General features: G+C 43.2%; 1 protein-coding gene across 4 annotated transcripts in view; it reads right to left on the bottom strand.

The window, feature by feature from the left end:
* The window catches only part of LOC127009532 (nascent polypeptide-associated complex subunit alpha, muscle-specific form-like), a 56,575-nt gene that overhangs the window by 21,171 nt on the left and 9,634 nt on the right, over positions 1–25,770 (bottom strand). The window lies entirely within an intron of this gene.

Genomic DNA, 25,770 nt, shown 5'->3' with positions numbered 1-25,770 from the left:
TTTCAGGACTAAAACAGACGCAACAGTCGATTCACCCTCATTATGTAGTACGTCCCACCCGTGTGTGCGTCCTCCCCCTTATGAGAAGCTACTATATACCATTAATGGCTTGAGGAATGACGATATTCGCTTGATGGTTCCTTACACCACCACCACCACCACCACCACTACCACCACCACCACCACCACTACCATTACTATTTGCACTACCTTCCTCTCTACTACTACTACTACTACTACTATTTTTTCCTAGGGTTGACAGAAAACAAATACTATCATGACTGTTACTCTTAATTTTCTCAGGGGAGACGGAAACACACACACACAAAATAAAATAAAATAAAAATGAACGAATGAAGCAGTAATGTATCTGAATGTTCATGTAAAAAAAAAAATAATAATAATAAAAAAAGGCAGACTCACTCCCTCGCCAGTCATTGCCACACACTGCAAAGACAAGTAAGGTTGGGGGAATACGCTATAACTACACGCGGCCTCGGTGCTAATCTTCGACTCATTAGCCCTCTCTGTAGCCTACTAATGAATCACATCCCGTTGCTATATGACTTATCCGCGGCGTCACCCTGAAGGCCATCATTAACTAAGGTGTCCGTGAAATCAGTTAAATAAGGCCTTAGAAGAATCAGTAATCACCCTTAAGGCCTTAGACGGATCTGTAATCATCTCTAGAGGTTGACAAAGGACTGACTGCATGCGTCCTCACCAGCGGGCAACCTTCAGCGCTCCCAAGGTTAGCTTGAGCAAATACTGGCCTGGGCAGAGTCACGATATACAAACACATGTATTATCATTATTATCTTTACTATTATTATCATTACTGCTATTATCATCATTATTACTACTCTTTCTGGTCATTACTTTTCACAATCAGTTTTCTCTTATTTCATTTATCCATTTTATTTCCTGTTTTTAGCTGTCTGGTATGTCTGGTGTCTCTTCCTGTTTCGCTTTATTATTATTATCATTACTGCTATTATCATCATCATTACTACTCTTTCTGGTCATTACTTTTCACAATCATTTTTCTCATATTTCATTTATCTATTTTATTTCCTGTTTTTAGCTGTCTGGTATGTCTGGTGTCTCTTCCCGTTTCGCTTTATTATTATTATCATTACTGCTATTATCATCATCATTACTACTCTTTTTGCTCATTATTTTTCACAGTCAGTTTTCCCTAATTTCATTTATCCATTTTATTTCCTGTTTTAAGATGTCTGGTATTTTTTTTTTTTTTTTTTTTTACAGCAAAGGAGACAGCTCAAGGGCACAAAAAAGTAAACATTAATAAAAAAAAGCCCGCTACTCGCTGCTCCTAAAAAGAATCCAAAGAGGTGGCCGAAAGATAGGTCAGTTTCGGGAGATGTCTGGTGTCTCTTCCTGGTTCGCTGCAGATGATGAGGACGGTGACAAAATAATTAATACCAGAATACAGTGGCCCTCAGCTTAGTAATTCAGTCAGCCAGCGTCCTCCCTCCCGCCTATAGTTCCGCAGAATATAGCGTTGTTTACTGAGGCCTCTAAGGTTGGTATTATGACACTATCGCTTCTCACAACAATTTCTAAAGAGGGGGTCAGTCGAGTTCTAATGAGTGTTTCCTTAGGTTCATGGTACAGAAGAAGGGTCAAACTACCACCAGGGTCATAAAACTACTCCTGGAAATGCCCACAACTCCTACGAAAGCCTTGTCAAATATGTGTTTCTTAAGGTTCACGGTACAGAGGAAGGGTCAAACTACCACCAGGGTCATAAAACTACTCCTGGAAATGCCCACAACTCCTACGAAAGCCTTGTCAAATATGTGTTCTTGGGGGGCGATGTCTTTTAATACGACTCTAAGTATTCTTCTCAGTAAAGTAAATAAATAAATAAATAAATAGATAAACAAGACCAAAGATGCATTTCCTCACCATACTCCATCTTGACACCAACATTATTTTTTCAGGTCCAAATAGATGTGATACTTAGATTCACCCGCATTATGTAGTACGTCCCATCAGTGTGTGCGTCCTCCCCCTTACAAGAAACTACCTCATAGCCTACCTTCAGTTACTGCACATCTCCCAAAGCCTAGAAACCAGCTACAATTATATATCATCGGGGTACTCCAGAAGCACACAACAGGATTCACTGCTCTAACCGTCGACAAAAAACCTCATTTCATAACTAGGTGACGTGAATTCAGCACCAATGACTCCCGTGAGAACTTTTTATTTGGGATTACTATATTTTCAGATCAGTTCGCCATGGAGGGGAGCGTTTTAAATATCCTCTGGCCGTCTCATTATCGGTTATGTTTCGTGGCTAGAGTGCACGGTGGTCGCTGTTCCTCATTCACGGTGTGCTTTGAGGTTTTCAGTGCATCTCAGCTTCCCACGGCCGCGAGAGTCTTCTGGGGCACCGTTGCCAGATTATCGTACTCAGAGCCTCACATTTACCTGTTACTGAGCCTTAGCTATTGCCAAAAGCACCAATAATTAACCATTTTAACGATAACTATATATGAAGGCAGTTATTGGAGTCGAGGAGGCAGATTTTGGGTCGGAAATCGGCAAACATAGGAAGCTGAGTACGATAATCTGGTAACGTTGTCTGGGTGCTGGGCCGCAGTCACCAAGGCGTTAGGGTGAGCCAGAGGAGAGGATGCTGCTGCTGCGCTAGTTTCCTGACCCTGCTACTTCCTCACAAACCGGTTCTGAGTGGGCGGCCGTCCTCTAGTAGGCTACCTTGTCTCGCTCGGTCGTGTGAAGGCCCTCCGGATGAACAGGACTGGCTGGCACAACTGACCTAAGGACGATGATGCCACAAGGCGCTGGAGATGAGCCCGTCCAGTTTTACAGTCCAGTACAGCAAGTTCGTAAGCTCTCCAACCAAACACAAAATACTATGAACATTTTCCTTGTATAGTGTTTGGCTTTGATATTAAAAGAAGGAAACTATAGAAAACCACACAGGGAATTTCTCTCGTGTCTGGAATTGAGTAGAAATAACGGATCATTGTGGTGAATAAGTCTGGTTTCGGCGCTTACAATGATTCTGTGTTGGACGGTCGAACTGGCCCTCGAGTTACTTTGAGGTGTGTTTAGAAAGACTGATTTGGTCACCGCCGCAAGATACCTCCATGTCTCCATTTGACATACTTAACTCTTTATTTTATTTAGGAGCGAAACACAAACCCATCAATTCAACTCCTTTCCAATGACCCCAAACGCAGCAGAAGAACCAGAAGTAGCATAAGAAGTAGCAACAGTAATGCGAAAAAAAACTAAATATTCTTCAGCCGTTTCAAACTAACCCATCCACTTTAGCACTTTCCAAAGAACTCCAACCCAGAAGCAGCAAAAGTAGCAGTAGCACCAGCAGAAGAAGTAGTAGTAGTAGTAGTAGTAGTAGTAGTAGTAGTAGTAGTAGTAGTAGTAGTAGAAGTAGTAGTGGCAAGAGTAGTGTGAAAAGGCCAATGCCAAGGTCATTCTACGCGAGAACAGCGGCGGCCCAGCTCCCACCCCTTGCACGACGCCGCCCCAGGGTGTTGTGAGGCTTTAGGGGCTGGTCGGGCCGTCATGACTCTGTGTGTGTGTGTGTGTGTGTGTGGATGGGGCGGACGTTTCCTCGACATGTTCTAGGGCCATTCTGTTTATGCCCAGCGGTGGAGGAGGAGGAGGAGGAAGAGGGAGAGAAGGTAGTGATGAATGTTTAGAGCGCTTTCTCGTCATGTTAAGTCATCCTGTTTGTGTCCATTGGAGGAGGAGGAGGAGGAGGAGGAGGAGAAGGAGGAGGAGAGATAAAGTCGAAAAGGAAAAACAAGAAAGAAAAGCTGAAGAAATAGAAGTAGAGGGAGAAAAGGAGGAGGCGGTGGAGGAAGAAGAGAAGAAGGAAAAGGAAGAAGGGAAAGAGGAGGCGTAACATGGAGAGGGAGGAGAAGAAGAACAAGAAGAACAAGAGGAAACACCGCCTCTTTTTATTTTTTTATATTTTTTTAGGAGCAGCGAGTAGCGGGCTTTTTTTTATATTATTGTTTCCTTTTTTTGTGCCCTTGAGCTGTCTCCTTTGTTGTAAAAAAAAAAATAATAATAATACCACCACCACCAACAACAACAACGACAACCATAACAACAACGCGGATGATGATGATGATGATGATGATGAAAAAGAAGAGAAAAGAAATGAGAAATGAGGATGACGGAGCGGGAGAGGAGCGGCGGGGGGGTGGGGGGGTGCGTGAGTAAGTGTTCCAGGGTCAACACAAATCATGCTCGCTCCTTCCCAGACTCGACAACCATTAAATAGAATAACAGTTTACCGCCGCTGGAGAAGCTTGGCGAAACATTAATGTCTTCCGCCTGAGTAGTAGAAGTAGTAGTAGTAGTAGTAGTAGTAGTAGTAGTAGTAGTAGTAGTAGTAAGTAACAAAGATGAGGATGAAGAGAAGAATAAGAAAGAGAAGAGGAGTAGTATTAGTCGCAGTAGTAGTAGTAGTAGTAGTAGTAGTAGTAGTAGTAGTAGTAGTAGTAAGTAAAATAAAGATGATAAAGAGGAGAATAAGAAAGAGAAGAGTAATAACAGTAGTCGTAGTAGTAGTAGTAGTAGTAGTAGTAGTAATAATCAGAGGAAGGATGATCATACTTACTAACAAACCTAATGGAAGACTTCTAGACACCAATTCACACAAAAAAAAAGATAAAAAGGAAACCAAAAACGTGAAAAAAAAACAAGAACAAAAAGAGAATCCATCCTCTCTAAAGGTTTACGAATACCAGACCCCGACGAATGGCTTTACGAGTGTCATTACAAAGAGTTATAAGATAGTGCGTTAAGCCTCGCGGAAGGTGGTGGGCGGGTGGAGTCTGACGGGGCTGGTGAGGCCGGGAGAGAAGGAGGAGGAGGAGGAGGCTACTGGGAGGAGAAGAGAAGAGTGATGCCCCCCAGCTTCCACGACGGCCGGAAGCCCTAGGTCGAAGGTCGCGCCTGAGGCCATCTTCACCTCGGGACTTGATTTCTTTCTTCGTCTTCGCCTTCTTTCTTTTCCTCTCTCCTTCAGTACCTTTAACATGTCTACCTATTTTTTATCTTTCCCTTCATCTTTTCTTCTCTACCTCTACTTCTTCTTTTCTTCTCTACTCTTCGTCTTCACCTTCTTTCTTTTCCTCTCTACCCTTCGTCTTCTTCAGTACCTTAAACGCGTCTACCTATTGTTTATCTTCCCCTTCATCTTTTCTTCTCTACCTCTACTTCTTCTATTTCACCCTCTATCTTCTTCCACACTTCTCCCTCTTCTTTCACAATCTAATCCTTCAGTACCTCCTCCGCTTATACCTTTTTCTTTATCTACCTTCTTCTTTTTCTCTCTATCCTTCGTCTCTATCTCTATATTTCACTTCCTATGTCTTCTTCTACCTCGTCTTCAGTACCTCCTTCATCTTCTTCATCTTTCCTTCATTACTCTTCGTTTCTGTGTCTCTATTTAACCTTCTGTCTATCTTCATCTTTCCTTCTTTACTCTTCGTCTTCATCTTTACATCTTCTTCCATCGTGTCTTCTTCAATTCTTTCCCTGTTTATACATCTACTTCCTCCATCGTCTTTCTCTTTTTTTTCTCTTTTATTTTCTTGGTCATCTCTTTTACCTCTCCTTCCTCAGTTACTTCCCTTCCTCTTCCCTTCTCTTCCTTCTCAACCTGTTCCACCATTTTTTTTTCCTGTTTTCATTCTTTTAAAACGTCACTTCAATCTTTATCAATCTTCTTCACTAACTCTTCTTTCCTCTTCTTTCTCAACTTCTTCCTTTCTATTTCCTTCGTTAACCTGTACCACCTATTTTTTTTTCCTGTTTTCATTCTTTTAAAACGTCACTTCAATCTTTATCAATCTTCTTCTCTTCTTTCCTCTTCTTCCTCAACTTCTTCCTTTCCATTTCCTTCGTCAACTTGTTCAACCATCTTTTTTTCTTCTTCCTAACTGTTATCATCCTCTTATAACGCCATTTCTGTTTTTATCAATCTCCACTAACTCTTCTTTCTCAACTTCTTCCTTTCTATTTCCTTCGTTAACCTGCTCCACCATCTCCTTTTCTTAACGGTTGGCACTCTATTACAACATCCTTTTAAAACGCTACTACTGTGTTTATCTATTTTTCCTAACTCTCCGCCTCCTTCTTCTCCATCGTCTTCTCCTCTCCGTCCACTTCCTCCTCCCTTTCCTATTTCTAAAACCTGTTCCATCACCACCCTCTCCTCTTAACTGCTGCCTCTCCATCTTTATCTATTTTCACTAACTCTACTTTTCCCTATTCCTTCCTCAGCTTCCTCCGCTACTCTTTATTTCCTTCCTTTAATCAGTTCTACTACCTTCTCTTCTCTTCCTATTTTCAACACCATTATCTTTTTGTACCGACTCCTTCTTCTCCTTATTCCTCAACTTCCTCCTCTTTTCTTTCGTCTCTACTTCCTCCTCCTCCTCCTCCTCAATTTCCTCCGTCTACTCTTCCTCCCTCTGCAACCTGTTCCACCACAATCGCCACCTTCTCCCCTTAACTGTTGGCCCCCTTTCAACGCCGCCACTGGGTCCGCCCGTGACCTCACCTCGGGGCCGCTAAAGGTCGCGAGGTGCGGGCACGCCGTGGGGTTCATTGCCACAGTCGGGGAGTGGGTCAAGCGTACCACGGCCGCCTGTTGCAGGAAGGGGCCGCTGGACGGGTTTGGAAGCAGCACTAATATACGTAACCTACCGAGTTGATCTGCGTTAGTAACCTCAGCGTGTGTGGGGGGGATGGGGACGAGGCGGAGGGGGGTTGTAAGTGTGTGTGTGTGTGTGTGTGTGTGTGTGTGTGTGTGTGTGTGTGTGTGTGTGTGTGTGTGTGTGTGTGTGTGTGTTTACCTAGTTGTTGTTTTACAGGGCCTGGGCTTACGCTCGTGTGGTCCCGTCTCCGTATCTGTATTTGTCCAACTTTTCCTTATGTGTGCGTGTGTGTGTGTGTGTGTGTGTGTGTGTGTGTGTGTGTGTGTGTATAGATAATTACCTGATAAATAGAAAGCAAATAAATAAATGGGGAAGTATGTCTCTAGAGGAGTTTCATGATGTCGTTATTGCTGTGACTACTACTACTACTACTTCTACTACAACCACTGCACATAAAAAAAATCATCATCATCATCATCATTTCTAAAGCCCCACGGGACACCACTACAATATAAGGAAGTTCATGACGTGGCCTCCAGCTGTACAAGGCCAAACAAGCACTTCGAAGGGGGGGAAGAGGAGAGGAGGAGGAGGAGGAGGAGCCCTTACACACGGATTCCCACCACAAACGCTGTCATTGCATACTGGAGGGTCACTATAATAAACAATAATAAAAATAACACACTCGAAACACCGCAAGCATCTGTGGCTGAAGGTCCCCCCTGCGGCACCCTATCTTCCCTATATACTCCGTTCACATTAACATCGAAAATAAGCCCCGCCCATCCACCCTAGTCTTGTTGTGCTACTAGTTAGACGCCCTTGACTGAATTCGTGGCCCTTAGGCATGGTGGGGGCCTGAGGGTGGCACTGGGTTACCGCTGCGCCACCAGTTCGAACCTCTTGACTGAATTCATGTCGTAGAAGCGTGAGGCGGACTGGTGGTAGCGCTGTGTTGTCGTAACGTTGAGCCACCAGTTCGATTCTAGCTTGAAGTCATTATACCCTGCAGGTGTGACGGAGGGCTGAAGGTGACAGTGGGCTAACCTTGTGCCGCCGTTTCGAGTCTCCACGGCCGTGCTCTTTGCTCTTTTCAAAGGGACTTATTTTTTTTTATGTATTAGCATCACAACACATTAGCAAACCTTTTGACGGTATATTAAGAGCTATATATGTGTGTGAATCTCTATCAAGGAGCGACCCGTAGAACTATGTATTAAGAAACCTGCTCCATCCTTTATCCTGTCTTAGGGAACACGTTGGGTCTGAGGTTCATATTCTAAAACGTACCGGCCGGACTCCCATGAAGACTATTATCCAAGGCCAGAGAGAAGATTAACCGGGTATTAATGGTCGATTATCCCATTCAAGATGCAGAAGTCGCCTAAAACTATCACCAGGATCACAAGAGCCCATGAAAATCCCTGCAACTTCTACGAGAGGCTTTTCTAATAGGCGAACGGAGGCTTTAATACGTTTAAGTCGCCTAAAGCTAGCCTATAGGATCACAAGAGCCCATGGAAACCCCTGCAACTTCTACGAGAGGCTTTTCTAATAGGCGAACGGAGGCTTTAATACGTTTAAGTCGCCTAAAGCTAGCCTATAGGATCACAAGAGCCCATGGAAATCCCTGCAACTTCTACGAGAGGCTTTTTAATAGGCGAACTGAAGCTCCGATACGTTTTAAGAATAAGGGGGTTGAGTATACATGGTTGCAAGGGGCGGGACCACTATACTACCTCGTGACAGAGCTCAGTGTTGCGGTGAGACTTCGGCGCCGGCAAGCTCGAGCGTGCTATTAGGTGAGGCCATGTGGAAAACTGCTTTGGTGTGTGTGTGTGTGTGTGTGTGTGTGTGTTTCGTTCCCCGCACAAGCTGTATCACTCTCCGTCTGTATCGTTTGCTCTCTTCTGATCATCTCTAAATTTAACTGACCGTCACTTTAGCTCTGATTTCTCTTCTTTGGTGTTGGATCCTATTAACTACTGTGGTTTGCCGGACACGATTTATCTTATTTTTTTATTCTTGTACCTCACTCCCTTTTTATTCTTAACTATCCGAGTGTTTTCTGTCTGTCTTTTGTTTAGCCTTGATTGATAGTTTATTGCTGCAAGTAAACAACAAAGGAGAAGGGAGGAACATGCCATCCCAACCCCCAGGCTGTTTCCTTCCCCGTAAAAATGGATAAAATGAAGGTTGTAACAAGAGACGGAACGGAGAACGAGCTGGAAATGTAGAGAGGGAGGAAGCGAAAGAGGGAATGAGTGTCGCAGTTGTACTTTTCTAATGTCGTTGACCGTCAGCAGGAAAGGAGGGGCGGGGAAGGAGGGGGCGGCGGACTACTCGGCGTGACGGCTGTTCAGTCAGAGAGGTTTACAAAGATTTACATAGACGTCCAGAGCACATCGAGCCCATTATAGCGACTTTGAAGATGGGAGAAGTGGGTGGCGGACTGGCGGTTGAGTTTGTTTTGAAGTGAATCAGACCTGTTGCACTGAACCCCCGGAGAAGGAAGCTTATTCCATTCTCGCACAACTACTTTAGATAAACTGAATTTGGTGCAATCAAAATATATTCGTATACACTTAAGTTTAGCGCCATTATTTTGCATTCGTGACTCGCCTTAGATCATAAAAAAAGGTTTACATAGATTTACACAGACGTTCAGACCACATCGAGCCTATAGCGAGTATTAAAGTGGAAGAAGTGGCGGTCGAGTTTGTTTTGAAGTGAATCATACCTGTTGCACTGAATCCCTGAAGGAGGAAGCTTATTCCATTCTCGCGCAACAACTTTGGTGAAATTGAGTTTTTTTTTTTTACGTTGATTGCCTATTGCGCCGGTAGGCATCTTCCCGGTGGGGCCTGATGGTTGCCCCAAGGCTTCTTCCAGGTGGGGCCTGATGGTCGGCCCAGCCCGTTCTGGCGCAGGCGAGTGTTTATAGTGGCGCCGTCTTGCATTGGCTCATGCTGCCCCCCGGAACTCGTTCTTGATTCGCTTGGACGGCTTCCTCTAGAGTCCGGGTTGATGGGTGGTCTTCAGGACAGCATGTGGGTAGTTTTAAGCCACTCGGCGGTGACTGAAAAATCCGAGTGGTAGCGTGGGGATTCGAACCCGCGTCGTCCATCACGCGGTGAATGTGGGCCCAGTACGCTACCACCTACGCCACCGCCTACCTAGTCGAAATGTATTTGTTTACACTTAAGTTTAGCGCCATTATATTGTAAGGCACTAATATATATAGGTATTCCGTAGATAGAAATGTACGGAATATATGCCTCAACGGATGTTCGTTTTGGTGTCACAATGCTTAGGCGAGGTTAGTTATGAGTGAGACAATTTTTCGTTCACGACGCGGCATCGACCATGAAAGACTGGATCGTTGGGCAAACTTCAGACAATAATGAACGGAATATATGCCTCAACAGATGTTCGTTTTGGTGTCACAATGCTTAGGCGAGGTTAGGTTATGAGTGAGACAGTTTTTCGTTCACGACGCGGCATCGATCATGAAAAAGATTGGATCGTTGGGCAAACTTCAGACAATAATGTACGGAATATATGCCTCAACAGATGTTCGTTTTGGTGTCACAATGCTTAGGCGAGGTTAGTTATGAGTGAGACAATTTTTCGTTCACGACGCGGCATCGATCATGAAAGATTGGATCGTTGGGCAACCTTCAGCAGCAGGTGGTGATGCAAGCCGCCCCGCCACCTCGATAACCATGACCAAGATCTACTATTATCTCTTATTCAGACCTCGATCATGACCGCCGCGTACACGAAGGCCGGCACCAAATAACACGTCCCGCCAGTCATGTCGCCGGGTCACACACATTTACCAATGCTTTCGTGAATGTTGCGAGGCTTTCCAGCGATAGTATTCTGACCCTGGTGGTGGTCTGACAAAGCTTCTACCATGAAACTGAAGAAACACTCATGCTACTACTACTACTATTACTACTACTACTACTACTACTACTACAAAAAAATTCATCCAACACAAAAAAACGGCAAATAACAACAATAATAACAATAACAATGACATACAAATTCAACAACAACAACAGCAGAAACAAAAACAATAGGATCAGCTCTTCCCTCAGCACCCCCTCCCCACCCCCGCACCCACCCACAACCGCTGTCAGCACCACCTGTTGTTGGCCAAGGGCTGAGGAACCTGGACACCCCATTTCAGCGTCGGGAACTGGACCACTGCGGCATATTAGGGAAAGGAGGGGGGTGAGGGGGATGAGGGGAGAGAGAGAGAGAGAGAGAGAGAGAGAGAGAGAGAGAGAGAGAGAGAGAGAGAGAGAGAGAGAGAGAGAGAGAGAGAGAGAGAGAGAGAGAGAGAATGGGGGGTGCTACTGAAGGGGGGGGAGCTACTGAGAATGGTGTAACGAGGGAACTGTGGTTAGGACTGGCATAGGAGAGAGAGAGAGAGAGAGAGAGAGAGAGAGAGAGAGAGAGAGAGAGAGAGAGAGAGAGAGAGAGAGAGAGAGAGAGAGAGAGAAAGCAGTGTTCAAGGATGGATGCACTAGGATTCGCTAGGATACACGGGGATACAAAAGGACTACAAAAGAGCCAAAAATCAGAGAACTATACATTGCAGTTCCTGAGTTGTAGAGGAACTTATCATAATCGCTCTTCCCCCGTCCGTAGCTTGTAACATTCATTCAAAACTTTCACTTGTATTCTTCTTCTTAGGCTAATAACAATATGACTAAGGTTGTCGTTTAGAGCTGAAATATTGTGTGGTAACTATATCTATCTGCCTGTCTACGTATACATACTAGGCTATACAACTATACTACTAGATACTTATAATACCTGTCTACTACTACCTACATTCTATAATTTTGTTGCATGGAAAAGCTAGGAGAGTAGAAAAGTAGTGGATATTGTATTCGAAGAGGAGAGCAGAGAAAGCAGTGTTTGGAGGGGAAGAAGATGAATAAGAAAAACAGACAAAACAGTATTGGAAGGATCGTGTTTATGAATATGTTGCCTCTCTTATCCACTCGACTGACCGGTACACAGGAATCATGCCGTTAACCAAAGCAAGACAGGTGTGGGGAGGAAGGTAGTTAATTCAGGAAGATTTTTGTGTTTGTTTGTGTGTCTGTGTTACGAGGGGGAAGCCAAATCGATCGCATGCTAATTTTGTTATACCTATACTTCTTTTATTTATTTTCTCTGCTCCACTGACCGATACAAATGCAGACAACCAGAGGAAGAAGTTCATGATGTAAACACGAATGATAGAAAAAGTGTTAGTTGTGTGTGTTTGTGTTTTACGAGGAGGAACCAAATCGATTCATACCATTTTTTTTTACAACAAAGGAGATAGCTCAAGGGCACAAAAAAGAGGAAACAGTCATAAAAAAAAGCCAGCTACTCGTTGCTCCTAAATAAAAGAGGAAATAATAATATAAAAAAAAGACCGCTACTCGCTACTCCTAAATATTTCATACTAGACTATATACTTCATTCTTTCATACATTTTCTCTGCTCCACTGATCTATACAAATGCAAACAACCAGAGGAAGAGCTTCAAGATGTAAACACGACTTGATAGCGAAGGAAAACAACTGACTTCGTATCTTTGGAACAAGTAAGCAAACAAGAAAAGTCACTAATCATTATACTAACCATGCATGCAAAGCTGTAGCCTCATTATAGTGAAGGTTAAAGATGGCAACTCACGCCAATAGACAGACGGAGGGGGGTTTACTGACAGGGATAAACAGAAAATATAGTCCCGTAATGTCTGTCTTTCTCAACGTCAAAATAAAAGAAAAGGAGAAAGAAAGGAAGAAAAGAAAGGAAGGAAGATAATGTAAAGAGCCTCGTAGTGTGTCTTCTTCAACACCAAAACAAATAAACGGAGAAACAAGAAAGAATGAATGAATGAATGAAAGAAAGAAAGAAGGAAATCATATAACAACACTGAGAGGCCTTTTTTTCTTTCCCTCCTCCTCCTGCTCTTCTTCTTCTTCTTCCTCCTCCTTTCTTTCTCTTCTTTCCTCTAATTTTTCTTTCTTCCTATTCGTCTTCTTCATTTTTCATCTCTTTATCTTACTCTATTTTTCTTTCTTTTCCTCCATCTCTTCTTCTCCTATTCCTCCTCCTCCTCCAATCTCTCTTCTTTCCTTTCATCTTCCTTACTTCCTATTCTTCTTCATTATTTCTCTCTTCCTCTTACTCTATTTTTCTCTCCTTTCCTCCATCTCTTCTCTTCCTCTCCTATTCCTCCTCCTCCTCTTCCCCAACCCTTCCATCACTCCCCCCCACACAACCCATCAACCTCAACATGACTTCATTACCTCGGCCGTCAGTCTTCAGTTCAGCCCCGTGCATAGTAAACACCCCCACACCTGCTGGCTAGTGCTACACACCGCGCGTTCACCCCACATGGCAGGCAGGCACAGGTGCGCGCGAGGGGGCGAGGGGTGAGGGGGAGAGGGAGGAGGAGGAGGAGGGTGTGAGAGCGGCTCCAGAGGTCGACCCGGAAGTGAAGAATAACAGTGGGAGGGGGGAGGAGGAGGAAGAGGAGGAGGAGGAAGAAAAAGGGTGATGAAGAAGAAGGAAAAGATGATGATGAAAAAGAAGAAAACGAGGGAAAGATGATGAAGGTAAAGAAGATAAGGAGGAAAAGATGAAGATGAAGAAGATGAGGAGGAAGAAGAAGAAGAAGAAGAAGAAAAAGAAGATAAAGAAAAACAAAAAGAAAAACAAAAAGAAAAAGAAGAAGAAAAAGAAGAATATGAAGAGGAGGAAGAAGAAGAGGAGAATGAGGAAACGCGGAGACATGGAATAAAACACAACGGAAATTCCCTTAGGTCATGACGAAGCTGCCTGCGTTACTGACATGAACTCTTCGTCAGGCAGTACAGAAAATGACCTGAAGAAGAAGTCAAACCAGAAAGAGAGAGAGAGAGAGAGAGAGAGAGAGAGAGAGAGAGAGAGAGAGAGAGAGAGAGAGAGAGAGAGAGAGAGAGAGAGAGAGAGAGAGAGAGAGAGAGAGAGAGAGAGAGAGAGAGAGAGAGAGAGAGAGAGAGAGAGTGTATGAAAGAAAATCAAGAAAGGAAGGAAGAAACCGCAAAATATGTATAAAGGAAAGAAAGGAAAAAGAAAAAAAGGACTAAGAGAGAAAAATAGGATATAGAAAAGAAGGAAGGAAGGAGAGAAAGGAAAAAGAAGAGAAAGAAAGGAAAGAGAAAAAAAAAGAACAGAAAAAAGAAAAATCCTGCCAATGAGAAATAGAAAGAGGAGGGAAAAGAGGAGGAAAAGGAGGAGAAAAAAAACGGAGTAAAAGGCGAAAAGGAGGAGAAAAAACGGAGTACAAGGCGAAAAGGAGGAGAAACGGAGTAGAAGGAAGGAGGAAACAATAGAAAGAAAGAAAAACAACCGGGGAGGAAGGAATGAGGTATTGAGAGGTTGAGGAGGACGATGAGAAGAGAGAAGTGAAAAAGGGAGGTAGGAAGAGACACGAAGCACAGGGAGGAAGGAGGTAATATCAGAGGAAAGAGGGGATGAGGGGTTGAGGGGAAGGGAGCGTGGGAATGCAAAGAAGAGAGGGAGGAGGAGGAAGAGGAGGGACGAAGGAGGAGGAGAGAAGGAGACGGGAGGGTAAGGAGAAAAGAAGATGAAGATGAAGAAGGAGAAGAAGAAGAAGAGGAAAATATACATAGGAATACATAGGAGAAGGAGGAGGAGGAAGAAGAAGAGGAGGAAAAAGGAGGAGGAAGGAGAAAATATGTAGAAGATGAGGAGAAAGAAAGAGAAGTTAAAGAGTAGATAATGAAGGGTGAGAGAGAGAGAGAGAGAGAGAGAGAGAGAGAGAGAGAGAGAGAGAGAGAGAGAGAGAGAGAGAGAGAGAGAGAGAGAGAGAGAGAGAGAGAGAGAGAGAGAGAGAGAGAGAGAGAGAGAGAGAGAGATAACAAACGAATGAAAGGAAGAAGTGAAGGAAAGAGAATGGAAAGAAAGAGAAGAAAGTGGAAAGTGAAAATATTGAGAAGACAAAAGGGGAAAAAAAGGAAAAGATGAAAGGGAAAGCAAGATAAACAGATGATAGGTAGAGTAAGAAAGAAAGAAAGAAAGATAGAGAGGCGGGATGAATGAAAAAAGATAGGAACAAGAAAGAAAGTGGAAGGAAGGGAAGAGAAAGCAAGGAGTGAGGGAAGAAAGAAAAAAAAAGAAAAAAGAGAGACGAGAAAGCAAATCGTGAGAAACCAAAACAAGAAAAAGAGGAAAAACGACTGAAAGAAAGAAACAAGGAAGGAAGGAAGAAAGCAAAAAGAAGGAAAACGAGAGGAAGGAATGAGCGAGGGAAGGAAGAAAGAAAAACAAAAAAATAAAGACTACCTGCGAATAGAAAAGCGTGAGAAACGAAAATAAAAGGAATAAAAAAAGAATAAAAAAGAGGATGATGAAGGAGATTTCGCAACCAAGTTCTTCCCCTATCCAGAAAGGAGGAGGAGGAGGAGGAGGAGGAGGAGGAGGAGGAGGAGGAGGAAGAAGAAGAGAACCAGAGCAAAAGGAGGAGGAGGAGGAGGAAACATGGAAATGCAGGGAACAGAAAGCCTATTGGCTCATTACGAGGTTGCCCGCTCTGGTGATTTAATCTGCTCGACAGCCACTTGGGGCCTGGGGAGCAGATGAAAGCACCTCGATATTGAGGACCAGATGAAAGCACCTCGATATTGAGGAGCAGATGAAAGCACCTCGATATTGAGAACCAGTTGAAAGCACCTCAATATTCAGTTTACTCCCGACGCAGCGAAGTGACGGTCGATTCTATATTTGAAGGAGTTGATGGTATTCGCATTTACTACTTCTGAAGGAAGATTGTTCCAGTGGCGGATGACACGGTTTGAAAAGAAACTCCTTCCGATGTCTGTTACATCGAGGAGGAGGAGGAGGAGGAGGAGGAGGAACGGAATAAACGGAAAAAATAAAGGAGTAAACGAGAGAGAGAGAGAGAGAGAGAGAGAGAGAGAGAGAGAGAGAGAGAGAGAGAGAGAGAGAGAGAGAGAGAGAGAGAGAGAGAGAGAGAGAGAGAGAGAGAGAGAGAGAGAGAGAGAGAGAGAGAGAGAGAGAGAGAGAGAGAGAGAGAGAGAGAGAGAGAGAGACGGCGAACCACTCTAACAGAACCCTTAACGCCGTTCTTGTATATGGGGCGCAAGCTTTCCCGCCTCTACGCTAAGCAATGAAATAAAAAGCTTGTCCCCAACAATCAGTATCGCCATAACGGACTCACCCACGGCCATTACGGAACGAAGTATAGGGAAAGAGAGAGAGGGAGGGAGGGAGAAGGAGGACGAAGGTTGATGATGGTGTAGTTGGGGTGGTGGTGTTAGTGGTGTTAGCGGTAGTGTTGGAGGTGGTGGTGGTGGTGGTGATGATGACGGTAACGGTGGTAATGACGGTGAGGGTGGGAAGGATGAGAGGGTGATGAAAAAAGGGAAGGGAAGGGAAGGGAAAAAAAGGAAGGCGGGGAAGGGAAGAAAAAGGAAGGCAAGGAAAGGGACGGAGCGGGAAGGGAAAGGACGGAAATGGATATGAAGATTAGAAAGGAAAGGAAGGAAAGAGATGGGAAGGGAAGGGGAAAGAAGGGAAGGCATGGATAACGAAGAGAAGGGAAGGAGAGAGAAAGGAAGGGAAGGGAAGGGAAAAGAAGGGAAGGCATGGATAACGAAGAAAAGGGAAGGAGAGGGAAAGGAAGGGAAGGGAAGGGAAAAGAAGGGAAGGGAAGGGAAAAGAAGGGAAGGGAAGGGAAAAGAAGGGAAGGCATGGATAACGAAGAGAAGGGAAGGGAAGGAAAGGAGAGGGAAAGGAAAGGGGAAAGAAGGGAAGGGAAGGAAAGGAGAGGGAAACGAAGGGAAGAGAAGGGAAAAGGGTGGTTGGTTATACTCGATGTCACTTAAGTGGTGGTTGTGGCTGGGGTGAGTAGGAGGTGAAGAAGGGGAAGGGGAAACTCAAGGACACATACAGGGAAGAGGATACAAGGACAAGGACACGGACAAAGACACATAGACAAGAAGAGGAGTAATCACACATCCCCGCGGGCTTGTTTCTTCCTCCTCCTCCTCCTCCTCCTGTTCTTCCTCCTCCTCCATCCTTTTCTCCGTGTTAGGCTTTTGATATTTTGACTTTTTTTTTTTTTTACATTCGAGGACACGACTCAAGGGCAATAAAAAGAGTACAAAAAAAAAAAAAAAAGCCCGCTACTCGCCGCTCCTATAAATGATAAAACTGAAGAGTATCCAAAAGAGAGGTCAATTTCGGGTTGCTTTTCTTCTTCCCTTCTTCCTTCCTCCTTCCTCGTTTCTTCCATCTTCTCCTTCTCCTCCTCCTCCTCTTCTTCTTCTTCTTTCTCCATTTCTTACTTCCATTTTTTTTCTGCGTGTTAAGGTTTTGATATTTTGATTCGTTTTTCATCTTCCTTTCTTCCTTCCTCCTTCCTCGTTTCTTCCATCTTCTCCTCCTCCTCCTCCTCTTCTTCTTCCTTCTTCCCTTCTTCCTCGTTTCTTCCATCTCCTCCTCCTCCTCTACTTCTTCCTCCTCCTTCATTCTTTACCTACATTCTTTTCTCCGTGTTACTGGCTCGCTTTTCTTCTTCTTCTTCTTCTTCTTCTTCTTCTTCTTCTTCTTCCTTCTCCTCCTCCTATTCCTCCTCCTCTTTCATTCCTTACCTGTTGATACCGATTCGCTTTTCCCGACAGAGAAACAAAAACAAATGACAAACTATTTATTTCGAAGGCAAAGAAGAAAAAAGAAAAGAAAGAAAAAAAATCAAAGGTCTTTTTAACCGGTGATTTTGAAGTAGGCCTAAAAGAAAACAAAGGATTACCGAACGCAGTAAAAAAAACGACCGTAACCTTTTTTTTTTATCTACCGAATCACCCTCGAGGCCTGTAAAGGAAAAAAAAAGAAAAAGAAAAAAACATACATAAGTCTTTCTTTATACCCAATGGTCTCGACACAGGGAATACAAGTGACCCAGAAGGAAAATTAACAAGAAAACAAAGGAGCAGAAAGCATCAATTGTGACTTTTATTTTTAGACATCAGATTCGAACGTACGAAGAGAAGAAGAAAAAAGAAAGAATCAATCGTAATTTTCTAGACAACCTATTTGAAAAGATAGATAGATAGATAGATAGATAGAGAGAAAGATATAGATAGATAGATAGAGAGAGAGAGAAGAAAAAGAATCGATCGTAATTTCCTAGACAACCCATTTCAATAGATAGATAGATAGATAGATAGATAGATAGAGAGAGAGAGAGAGAGAGAGAGAGAGAGAGAGAGAGAGAGACAAAAGGGGGGAAAGGGTGAGGAGGTAGAGGGAGGAAGGAAAGATGAGAGAGGTGTCAAGTCAAGGTTAGAAGAAGGATGGAGGGATGGAGAGAAGGGGAGAGGGGAAGGGGAGGCGAGGAATGGAGGAAAGGGGAGGGGAGGGAGAGGAGGGAATAGAGGAAGAAAAAGATCACTACCTAAGGGCACGTTGAAATTCCTCTACTTTTTTTGCATTTTTTTTTACTCTCTCTCTCTCTCTCTCTCTCTCTCTCTCTCTCTCTCTCTCCCCCAAAGCAAACATGTATGAACACGCATGGGATCAATAACCCCTTTGAAGAACCTTTCGTGTTTGCTCATAACATACAAGGGAGGATGAGGAAGAGGAGCAGGAAGAAGAGGAGGAGGAGGAGGAGGAGGAAGAAGAGAAAGTGATGGAGGAAAGAAGGGTGAAAGGAAGAAGAAGAAGAACAACAACAACAACAACTACAACAACAACAACGTGACGACAAGAACAAGAAGAAAACAAGAAAAAATTGAAGATGTTATACAAGGACATAAAGAAAGAGAGAGAGAGAGAGAGAGAGAGAGAGAGAGAGAGAGAGAGAGAGAGAGAGGGTGGTGGTGGGGGTGGGGGGTGGGGGATGGCGAGTCAGCGTGCATGCAGTGAAAGTTGGACTGCTAATCGCTGGAGAGGAGACAATCACGGGAGTGAGCGTGGTATGGAGTTCCGCGGCGTGACTCTCTCTCTCTCTCTCTCTCTCTCTCTCTCTCTCTCTCTCTCTCTCACTCTTCCTCGTTACACCATTCTCACTGCAGTCTCCCCTTCAGTACCCCCTCCCCCCGATCTCTCTCTCTCTCTCTCTCTCTCTCTCTCTCTCTCTCTCACCAGATGGTTTCCTCTCACACCAATATTAGGCTTTCGATGCACTTTCCGACCCTCTCTCCGTTAGTCTTTATTATGGCAACAGCGAATAAAGGAGGAGGGAGAGAAACGGAGTAAACGGAGAAAGGAAAAGGAGGAGAGTAAAGGAGTGAATATATAAGAGGAGGAAGAAGTAAAGCAAGGAGGATGGAGTAAAGGAGAGATAAAGAGAATGGAAGCGTAAGACTGCCTGACAAATGGACTTGATCGTAACACATGCAATCCAATCCTCTGTTAAAGGTTAAAGACAACAAACAACAACATCTAAAACAATAGTAACAACGACAACAACAAGCACGATGACAACGAAACCAACGGGAATAAAAATAAAAAAAAGAAAGATATAAATGAAATAAAAATAAAAAAAGATAATTCAGCCCCGTTCGTGTCATAGTGTATTGTGATGAGGCACGCAAGATCACACACACCTCGCCGCATAAAACGTATACCAGAGTTTACCAGTGAAAGCGATGAAAGAATGAAGATGCTGGTTAACTTTTGCGTAAGGGATTTGGACAGTATATAGGGATGAAAGAATGAAGATGCTGGTTAACTCTTGCGTAAGGGATTTGGACAGTATAGGGATGAAAGAATGAAGATGCTGCTTAACTCTTGCGTAAGGGATTTGGACAGTATAGGGATGAAAGAATGAAGATGCTGGTTAACTCTTGCGTAAGGGATTTGAACAGTATATAGGGATGAAAGAATGAAGATGCTGGTTAACTCTTGCGTAAGGGATTTGGACAGTATGTATATAGGGATGAAAGAATGAAGATGCTGGTTAACTCTTGCGCAAGGGATTTGGCCAGTATAGGGATGAAAGAATGAAGATGCTGGTTAACCCTTGCGTAAGGAATTTGAACAGTATAGGGATGAAAGGATGAAGATGCACTTAACGTATATGGAACTTCGAACTTTCATTATTCGTCTTGTGCCTGATTTTGTAAACCTGATAACAGTCTTCATCAATAATAATGTGGCTGATATATATTCTTTTTACCCACTTTTCAATGCGGGGCTAATTGCTTTTGTTGCTTTTTTATATTACTTTTTACGACTGAGTTTGTGATGTTAAGATGTGATAATCCAACATTTCACTCTTTTCAACTTTTTCCTCCTCCTAACCCCTCTTCTTTCACCCCCCCCCCCTCTCCTTTTCATTATCCACCACGTCAAGATCAAGTTCAAGCTCAGTTCATGTAGAAGGACCTTGTGGAGGACAGAAGGGGCCGCGTGGTGGTGGTGGTGGCCGCGGGAAAGCTGGGGACGGGAAGAGGCCGGTGTGTCTTGGTTGGCAGGCGGCGCGGCACGTCCCTCCTCCCCCGCCGGTGTTGCCGTCTTACGTATACTGCCCCCAGGCGACGTTGCTGACCGCGAGGCTGGGAGGCTCTTCTCGCGGATCCCCACGACTCACGAGCTACGAATTCTTCTACAACTTTAACTGCTCTTCTGAACGCACTAGCTACATGGCACATTGCTTGACTCCTCTCACGGCCTCGTAACTCATGATATTCTAATAAGGCTTATATCTAGGTTGTCCAACTTCCGAGTGCAAGAGTTATAAAGTTACTTCATTATTTTCTCCCTTTCAGTGGTAAATTTAGTAACCGCCTTCATTCTTGTTTTTTTCTCCTTCCTATGACTTAAGCGCTTTCAGGAGGCGCTTTCAGAGGGGAGTATGAGATACCTCTCAAACCAGAATTGATACTTATTTCGGCATCTTGCTCTGCCTTCCCTATTGATTTATAGGAACAGAATATTGCTTCAATTTATCTGAAACCTGATGTCAAGGAGAAACAACGGCGCAAGCCCGAATGCGGAAGCCCCCAGAAATGACAGGTTTGCCGACCAACGCACGGAAAATTAATTAAATATCATGAAGCTGCAGACCAAAAAATTAATACAAAAACATATGAAGCATTTGAGACACTTATTAATGATCAGAATTACTAGCAATTTTTTTTCTTATAATGATATTAGTGTAACAAGCTCAGTCAATTTGTAAGCAGAAGTTTTTGAGGTAACTAACGACATCAATATCAATAAAAAAAAAGGCATAATGGTCAGAAGAGTCTATTTGTTATATGTATTGCAGTGTTGAATTAGTTTTGTTTAACTATAATGTACAAGATTGTTTTATGAGGGTAGAAGGTGATGAGGAGCAGTAGACACCCATACATGTAGCCCTAGAAGAAGTAGATTGATGTGAATCAAGCCCATATTCGTTAACGTACTGACACATTTAATTAAACAGGGGAACTGAAGTGACTATACGGTTGAGGATATGGGTTTTAGAATCTTGGAGAGACAAAGCCCTATAGACACCAACACAGAAGCCCTAGAAGAAGTAGATTGGTGTGAATTAAGCCCATATTCGTTAACGTATTGACAAATCTAATTAAACAGGCGAACTGAAGTGACTATACGGTTGAGGATATGGGCTTTAAAATCTTGGAGAGTCAAAGCCCTAGACACCCACACAGCAGCCCTAGAAGAAGTAGATTGGTCTGAATTAAGCCCATATTCTTAAACGTATTGACACATCAATTTGCCTGCGTGAAAAGCCTATCCTAGAAGTTGCTGGGATTTGTTTGGACTGTTTTGTGATGCTCCTGATAGCTTTACACAACTTCCGCAACTTCAACGGGAATATTACCCATGAAAACTCGGGTAATCTTCTCCGTGGCCTTGGGAAATAGCCGTAATGGGAGCTTGGTACATCTAAGAATATGGACTTACGAATCATTGAGACGAAAACCCAGGAAACGCATGAAGCAGCCAGACCCCGTGGACGTAAACTTGTTAACTAACGCATGTGACCCAGTTTCTTCCCCCTTAATAGTATAACGTGAATGACGATAAAACCTGTGTGAAATAGAATCTAAGTGAGACAAAAGCCCAAAGAACGCGTGTAGCAGCCCCAGAAGCAGGCTTGTCGACCAACGCTTGTGACCCCATTCCCTTCTCCGGCCGCCCGCGTCCACTACCACCACCATCACCACTCCTGCACGTCTTTCCTAGCCTACTCCCGCGCCACCACCGGCCACATTCTTGCGGTCCGCGGGCTATCAAATCTCCCCTAACAAGCCTAGCGTTCATGAAGAAGCAAGCGATCTCCTCCTCCTTCTCCTCCTCCTCCAGCAGTAGAAGTTTACGCCGAAGGGACTTTTAAGCAAGACCGGTTTCGATGGTAATTCCAAGCCAAGGCCACTCCGGAATGTCGGGACGAGCGAAGTAGCGGGTGAAAACAGGGACTTATTGGTGGTCCTGGTGGTGGTGATGGTGGTGGTGACGGTGGTGTGCTTTCCTTCTTTCTTATCCTATTCTGCAGATGTGTGTTGGTGTTTGTACAGGGCTTAAGCAACAACTACAACAATGAAAATGATAATAGTAATAACAATAAGAGTAAACCAAATATAATTGTTAGGTCTTTTAGTGTAGCCAAATATAGTTGTAAGAAGGCCTTTCAGTGTAGCTGGGTTATTTTTAGTTTACGATTCGTGGTGCAAGAGGATCAAGAATAACTGTTGGAAGACATTTTAGAGGAAGAGGATCAAGTAGAAGTGTTAAAAAGTCGTTTAGTGTCCTAATAAGAATAATAAGAAGAAACATAAAAAGAAGAAAAGAGAAGAAGAAAAGGGAAGATGAAGAAAAAGAAGAAATAGAAGAAGGTGGAAATAGCAATAAAAGCAAAATATTAATTATCTAACTGTATACATATAAAAAAAAACACCGCTGAAATTTTACGACAGGCTTGAGAAGAGAAAAAAAAATAACGCAAAATCACAAATTCACACATTCGTAAACTCACACACACACACAAATAAATAAATAAATGAAATAGACGAGTAAAACTAAATCTTGAAGAGTATATCATCTACAAATACGAGAATAAGTAATAAAACAATGAACGGCCTAGGTACTGAGTTTAAAGTGTCGTAGAGTTTCATTACTTTCTTCCCCTGTTTTTGTCGAGGGTTGTAAAACTGAGGCTATTAAAGACTATTACAAATGTTACACTTCCCGCCATCCCGGACTTGTTTTATTTACGCCAATCTAATTCCACAAACGACAGTATTTAAACAGAGCAGATGTAGGACACTCATTAACAACTTTAGTCCATTATCAAACCTTCACATTCGACATCATATGAATAAGATGTATGATACGGCCAGCAAAACAACGTATAATCGATTTTCAAACCTCCATATTCGACATACCTGGTATAATGAATTAGACATACGATAAGGACCGTAAGACAACCTATAGTCGATTCTCAAACCTGCACATTCGACATCACATGAATTAGATATATGAAAATGACACCAAATCAATCTATGGAGTCGATTCTTAAACCCACACCTTCGACATCACATGAATTAGATATATGAAAATGACACCAAATCAATCTAAAGAGTCGATTCTTAAACCCACACCTTCGACATCACATGAATTAGATATATGAAAATGACACCAAATCAATCTATAGAGTCGATTATTAAACCTCAACACTCGACATCACATGAATTAGATATATGAAAAAACAAATCAATCAATACAGTCGATTCTTAAACCTCAACACTCGACATCACATGAATTAGATATATGAAAATGACGCCAAATCAATCAATAGTGTCGATTCTTAAACCTCAACACTTGACATCACATGAATTAGATATATGAAAATGACGCCAAATCAATCAATAGTGTCGATTCTTAAACCTCAACACTTGACATCACATGAATTAGATATATGAAAATGACGCCAAATCAATCAATAGTGTCGATTCTTAAACCTCAACACTCGACATCACATGAATTAGATATATGAAAAAGACCGTAAAACCACCAATAGTCGATTCTCAAACCCGTACATTCGACATCACATGAATTAGATATACGAAAGACCGTAAAACCACCAATAGTCGATTCTCAAACCCGTACATTCGACATCACATGAATTAGATATACGAAAGACCGTAAAACCACCAATAGTCGATTCTTAAACCTTTACATTCAATATCAAAGGAAGCAAAACATCAAAACAATCAACAACGAAAGCTTCACACTCAACATCATATAATTTGCAGAATATTCATAAGGTAAAAACACATCTAAAAAAAAAAATAATAATAATAAGGTATGAGCGAATTCAAGTGGCGATGGAGAATGATGACGGTGAGGTAACGATGACGAGTGTGTGTGTGTGTGTGTGTGTGGTAGGGGGGGGGGGCCTTTTCGTGGGGATTACCATGCACGAAAAAAAAAAAAAAAAATAAAGTCATCGGTTGGTTGAGACTCTGAAAGCGAGAACACACACACACACACACACACAGCGCAAGTGAGTGACATTACTAATTAACTTTCTAATACGTGATTTTTTTTTAGAAAGGTTGAACTGCTGTAACACTTTCCTCTTTATGGCTGTTAACACACACACACACACACACACACACACAATGGAGGTAAACGTTCTCTCTACGGTACATCTTACTCAAAACAATGATGATGTTGGCGGAGATGCAAGCGAAGTAGGCTACCAGATAAGAATCATATTTACCCCTTCTATGATTGCAATACTAATAAAAATAACACACACACACACACACACACTGGTATTCTAAGACATATTTGGCTTTCACAGACTATCACTGCTATATACTACTTCTACTGCTACTGCTACCACTACTAACTACTACTACCACCACTATTACTACTACCACCACTACTACTACTACTACCACCACCACCACCACCACTACTATTACTACTACCACCACCACCACCACTACTACTACTACTACGACTACTACTACAGACAAACTATCATTAGCCTCATAAAGCTACCCAAATATGGATGTGTCGGCCCTAAAATGTTTAAGAATACGGGGCCATAATGCTACCAGAGTCTATGGAAGAAGAGGTGAACATCCTTACGGTATAACACCTCCTTGTATACCATCATCATCACCATCAACATGACATAGCCTACTATACTACACGCCTTGCGACACTCTATCCTCCTTACGGCACCCCCATCATTACCATCTTCACGCCCGCCTTACGACACGCCACAGCCCCATCCTTGTCTCCAGCACTTTCACTCCCTGGGATATCCGGCTGGAGTACCTCAGGAGCCCCCTCCCCGGTGAAAGGAGGATGCGACGGGGGTGGGTGGGGGTAGTGAGTCAGGGCTAGCCAGGAGCGTAACCTTATGGACGGGGAGGGGGTGGGGGCAGGGCAGAGGGATTGTGTTAACAGCTTTCCTTTCCCTTGTGCCTGAGGAATGAAGTAGCAGGAAAAGATACGTAATTAAGAAGCGCGACATTTTTTCTTTTCTTTTTTTCTTTTCTTCCTGCGATCTGTGTTTCTTGTCAAATGGGGGAAATACGTTAAAAGAAGTGTGTTAATAACATTCATTTCCCTTGTCTGTATGAGCCAGCAGGAGGAAGTAAGCAGCGGGGAAGTGACGTACTTAAATATATATAAATCCTGACATTCCTTTTCTTTCCGGGGACTCAGCTGGGCTTCTTGTCAAAGTGAAAGGGAGGGGGAAGAGAGGATTCATCAGGACGCGTGAACTGATAACTTTCCTTTCTCTCGTCCGTAAGTGAGCCTGAGGATGGAGAGAATAGGAAGTGACGTAACCACGAAGCGCGACATCCTATTCCTTACCGCACCTCGACCACCTCAACCCGGCCAATTATACAATGCTGAAGAAAGTTACTCCTAGGTCACTCCTCTCTCTCTCTCTCTCTCTCTCTTACATTTGTACATCAAGACGCATGACAACACACGTCTAACGGATAGCCTACTAGTTTTCCGGTTGCACAAGACCTGAATCTGTATA

This window comes from Eriocheir sinensis, chromosome 41 (genome assembly GCF_024679095.1).
Source record: "Eriocheir sinensis breed Jianghai 21 chromosome 41, ASM2467909v1, whole genome shotgun sequence".
Classification (NCBI taxonomy): Eukaryota; Metazoa; Arthropoda; class Malacostraca; order Decapoda; family Varunidae; genus Eriocheir; species Eriocheir sinensis.
The sequence above is the reverse complement of the archived record's forward strand: the minus strand, read 5'-3'. Positions and strand labels throughout refer to the sequence as shown.